The sequence below is a fragment of the Magnolia sinica genome, chromosome 6 (assembly GCF_029962835.1).
Source record: "Magnolia sinica isolate HGM2019 chromosome 6, MsV1, whole genome shotgun sequence".
Lineage (NCBI taxonomy): Eukaryota > Viridiplantae > Streptophyta > Magnoliopsida > Magnoliales > Magnoliaceae > Magnolia > Magnolia sinica.
The window spans coordinates 39,811,332-39,817,331 of NC_080578.1; positions in this window are offsets into that span (position 1 = coordinate 39,811,332).

A 6,000-nucleotide genomic window follows, 5' to 3' on the forward strand; every position below is an offset into this window, starting at 1 on the left:
AAAGTATAAAGTAGCTATTATCTCATCAAACTCTTTCGAGTGTAGATATAGATTTTCAAATTCAAGTCTATGGAATTTTGTAAGGAGTTGGATCACTCCTGGCTTGATATTCATATGTCCTGCATTCTCTAAAAAAACCATGCATGAAGGTGTACTTACCCTTGTCGGTTGTAAATAATCTCGTAAAGTACGAGGCGGGGGTGCATGATGCACTTCATTCTCATCATAGGTTTTCTCAACTAGAGGTTGAGGAGGATTTGCAGGTTGAATTGTAGCCATACTTCAGTTAACTATGAGGATCTCAAGTGGTGTCTAACCCGGTGATGGATAGGCAACCCTTTGACTAATCCTCATTCACTCAAAAGACGTAGATTGTTATCACGGACCCACCTGGGCGTGAAACACTCTTAGCCCTCAAGTAACTAAGCTAACATGAACCTAAGAGAGAAAGAAAACTAAGCAATTAAAAAATCTAGAAAAGAAAAGAGAGAGAATTGGAAGAAAGTTACCAAATTAGAAGTTTATATTGGGATCCTGTAGAAGAAAAAAGGAAAGCAAATTAGTTTCTAAAACTGAAAAAGAAAGGCAAACTAGTTTCTAAAAATGAATTAGGAAAGGAAATTAGTTTCTAAAAACATATTAGGAAAGTTTCTAAAATAATTCAGAAAAACCCTAACCTAAAAATAGAAAGTAAACAAATCCTAATCTTAACCTAATTCCAAAACTAGATAATCTTAGAAAAACGTAACTATTGGTCCTAACAATGGCGCCAAAAACTTATTCACAACCACAAGTGTAGGGTCACGATGTAGTAATAATCTTGGTAAGACCGAGGTCGAATCCACATGGACTAATATCATGTGTATTCTAAAAGTAACAAAATCAAAACTCGAAGAAGATCTAAATCTAAATTAGGAATAAAAATGAAGTAATTGTGAAGTGTTGTTTCCAAGGTTCCACATGTAGCAATCAGGGTGATTCCTTACTTGATTCAAGTAACAAGATTGGAATTGGAGTCCCATCCTATCCAATTGGAAGATATAGCAATTAAGATCAAATATGAACTTTCTTTGACCTAATTCTCAAAAGAGGAGAATTATGATAATTGACAGGGATTTCATCACCAACCATGCCCTTGAGACGATGGAAAACAACATGATTTACCAATCCCATAATCTCAAAATAGGAAAAGAAGATACTCAAAGCTATTATAGATCTACTATAATTTAAGTCACAATAAATCATTAAAAATTGAAAGTATTCCTTAAATATCAAACTAGAATCAAAGTAACTTCAACATAAACATGACTCAAAGCAATAAAAACATCCCACCACACTAAAAGCTTCACCTCTTAGCCCCAGCTTAGAGGTTTAGCCAACCATAAACATGATTGGATCTAAAACCCTAGAAGAAAACATGAAAACTACGGAAGAAAGGAACAAAAATGCTTGGCGACGGCTCTCCACCCTCGTGCTTTGCTCCTCCAAACCCTAGATGATCCCTAGGGATGCCATGGGGACTCTTATTTATAGTTGAGCAACACCTCCTTTCGCACCGACTTGGAAGAATCTAGAAACTGCCTCAAATTTATGCAGTCCGCGTAAAATTTGCGTAACAGCCTCAATGCATCGAAGGTCTTTGGATATGATCTTCGATATAAGCTTCGATGCATCGAAGGAATTTCGATATCATCGAAACTAGTTTAGAACTGCCCATCGAGTTTGGCTTAAAAATCGTACAATTTTTTGTTCCACCTTCTATACATTTAAGTGCCTTTAATATGATCTTCGATGCATCTAAGTACCTTCGATATGATCGAAAGTGATTTTGACAGGTTTCTAGAATTTGACTTTTTTGGCCCCAGAATATGTTTTAGGACAATTTTCAGGATTCATTTTTTTCACTTCAAGTCTTCGATTCTCTTCCTTCATCATTTGGTTTTCTTTGATTTCTGGCATGTGAATTCTTCAATCTTGGTCTCCTAAGATCTATCCCTTAGCTTGGTGATCTTTGAGCATCAAATTCATATTTTTAGCACCTTTTCTAATCCAAGCTCTTAAATTCACCTTGCAATACAAACATGAGTAAAATAGGACATTAAGAAGTATCATGTTCATAAAACCAAGATATAATTGGGGGATAATATGCAATATTTGACCCTCAATAGTCCTACACAAGGACGATGAATGTACTCTCCTGTCGAAGGCCTACACAAAGCCTTGTCAAGTTTGGTATTTCAAAATCTGAAACTAAATCTTACATAAGGACTGGTTTCTAGATAAAATGGATTTAAATATACTTTCTTACCTAAAGTGGATGAGATCCATTAAAGCACTTTGTTGAAGATCTTCTTGAATCGTGAAACATCTTTATCTCCCTTGAACCACAACCGTAATGATGATGCGCCTTTGGAAATACCAAGATTTGAGTTAAGGGTTTGATGAATCCTAACTTAAGAATGATGAGTCTTTATGGTTAAGTTTAGGATTCTCAAGGCTAAGCATTCAATGCATCTACCATACAAGATTTGTAATGGATTATTGCTACTCCGACTGTAAGATTAGGATACTAGTAACGCTAAGGAACATAAAAGAATTGATTATATTAAGGAACATAAATGATAATTGATTGATAAGATAATTGGTTTGATTGGTTTGGTTGGTGTGAGATCATTTACTTTGTTGAAATCATTTATTATTTATAAATTCCCTTGCGATAGCCATATTGATGATTCTTCCCCATGTTTAGTGATAGCACTCACTTCGGCATTACTCTGGCCTTCCACACTCCTCTTAGTGGTAGACACTTTTCTTTGTAACTGCTATAACACAATCTTTCTATCAACCACATTCTCCTTTTGAGTTTCTTGGTACATCTACGGATGACGTGTGTTACCCAATCAATGCCAGCTATCACTTCAGTGAATATGCTCCAAGTATCCTAACAAACCTCATATATGTTATGTAATCTTTTACAATCACACGTTTCCCATTCTGATTGGTTATTTTAAAAAAGGTAAAAATTAGGTTGTAACGGACAGAAGGTTTGGATATAGCAAATACATTGGAGTCCACTTAGGGCCCGTTTGGCCGGGTGGACTGGAAGGGATTGAATGGTATTAGGGTGGATGGCATGGTTTTCGAGGTAATGATGGCGTTGTCAGTGGATTGTCTTGAGATCCATGGATTGCTATATCCCTGGATTGCTATATCCAGTCCGTTTGGCACTTCCGGCCAATCCCAGGATTAAAGCTTTCCATCCCTTTCAATCTCTCGTACCAAACACGTCCCAGGGCAAATTTGAACGGATTAGGGTGGATTGGATGGGATTTAAAGGTAATGATGGTGTTGTCAGTGGATTGTCTTAAGACCCATGGGATTGGGATCAGGTCACCGTCTCTGTTTGGCATGCCCGGCCAATCCTGGGATTTAACTTCCAATCCCTTCCAGTCCGACCGGCCAAACGAGCCCTTAATTCCTTGTTGTGTTTAGCATTCAATGATATGAAGATGGTTTCAGTGAGTTGGATTTGCTCATATATGTTCATGTGAGGTTGGAGAGAGAGAGAGAGAGGGCCCATTTGGCCGGTCAGATTGGAAGGTATTGAAGGGTATTGGAAGGGATTGGAAGTTAAATCCTGTGATTGGCCGGGCGTGCCAAACAGAGTCGGTGATCTGATCTCAATCCCATGGGTCTTGAGACAATCCATTGACAACACCATCATTACCTTTAAATCCCATCCAATCCACCTTAATCCATACAAATTTGCCTGAGATGTGTTTGGTTTGAGGGATTCGAAGGGATGGGAAGATTTAATCCGGGATTGGCGGGGCGTGCCAAACTGACTAGATATAGCAATCCAGGGTAGTAGCAATCCCCTGTATCTCAAGACAATCCACTGACAACGCCATCATTACCTAGAAATCCATGCCATCCACCCTAATACCATTCAATCCCTTTCAATCCTCCCGGCCAAACGGGCCCTTAACCTCACGCACCACGCAATCTACTTAGGCTTTCTTGATGTCTCAGTTTAATGGTCATGCATGTGCAAGAGTCGACGCAGCTATTATGCTACCCTAGCATGAGGTGATAGATCCCACAGGACCTAACTTGAGAGGGACGGTCCTGTCAGGGCTACACGGTCCTACCTGATAATTGTGTTTAATCTAAGTGGTCTATCTATTTTAAAAGATCATTCTAAGGTATGATCTAAAAAAGTAGACCGACCTAAGGCTTAAGTAGACCACATCATAGGAAGCAGTGAGGATTGACCTCTTACGGTTGAAAACTTCTTATGTTTATTTACTATCCAACTCACTTGGTCATTTAATCTCCATTGCTCCATATGTGTAGCCAACTTAAGCATTCAATCTGCCGCTGCTTTAGACTTACGCCCTAAAAGGATGTGTGCTGCGTGGATAAAACATATATACCATGATGGCCCCAAAAGAGCCTATTAAGGGCCATCCCTCTCTAAGTTAGGTGTTGGTGGAGATACTACCAAATGTGTATACGTGAAGGATAGTACCTGACTAAATCAGAAAGGCTTCGCTGAGGTCCCCACCTAAGGTAGCCATTCCCTGTGTGACCCATCCATTCATTCGTACATCTAAAAAACCCATAACCTGTATAGCCCATTCAGTCATACACCTGAAATAAAGGCAGAGGTGAAAACATCACACCAATTGCATGATGATCATGGGCCTCCATAAAAAAAAATAGACAACGTAAGTTTAATGAAGAAATAAAATATTTACACAATCGTGATTCCGATACTCCGCTCGACCGAATATTATTTTCTATATATACACACACTCACACTCACCCAAACCTGCATGTGTCATCATAAAAAATAAAAGAGAAATTAGGAGACTCTTGTGCGACGTCATAGATGACGCCTCATTGCTGGTGTGAAAATAGGAGATTCTTGTGCGACGTCACCGATGACGCGTCAATGCTGTTGTCATCTGAATTCAAATAACTCCTTTTGCTAACGTCACAGGAATACCGTGAGCAGTGAGACGTCACTTATCATGCATCGTAGGCACACCGGGAGCGGAGTCGGTGAGATCACCGATCCACCGAGGTGGGTGGGAACTCTGACTGTGGGGGCCCACTGTGATGTATGTGACTAAATTCATGCCAACCATCTGTTTTGAAAACTCATTTTAAGACGTGATCCAAAAAAATGTAGCACTTCCAAAATTTAGATGGACCATAATATAGGAAACAGTGGTGATTAACATAGAAATCTTCCTGTGGGTCAAGAAAAGCTTTGGATGAAGATGATATTTGTGAGGTATTTGTGACCTTTTATAACAGGTTGGATGGCAAATAGACATTCCGGTGGAATCCATGGAGATTTTAATGGTGGGGATTTAATCAATTTAATCATGACTGTTTCCTGTGGTGTGGCCCACCTAAGATTTGAGTCAGCTTCATTTTTAAATCATGAACCAAAATGAGATTTCAAAATGGTTTGACAGTGTGGATTTAAGGCAGATACATCACTGTAAGCCCCACAGTCAGGGGTCCACCCACATGTGGATCCGGGGTCTCACCTAAATCCGCTCCGGGGTATACCATCAGATAACGAAAACTGGAACCGGCGATCACGGGCACACCATCAGATAACGAAAACTGGAACCGCGGCAAACGCGCATATTTGGGGAATGTGTAAGAGATCCGGGCCACGAAATAGATAGGATATATTTCAAGTACTGTCCGCAAGAAAATAAGATGGTTCCTCCGTTACACGCATATGAATAAAGATTTATCATGATTTCTTCTTAGGATTCCTCCTACAAAGGGGTTGCATCTTATTAGCAACGGATCTCCTGATCTAACCTCCACAGAACACTTGATGATTGGTCAGGAAATCAAATAAGTGTCAAACGCTTATACATGGCCACGACCTACGTCTTTCGGCTTTCTATGTGCAAATCGGCGTTTTACCCAATATTAATCAAATGTGAGGTGTACGTTGATTTTCGACAA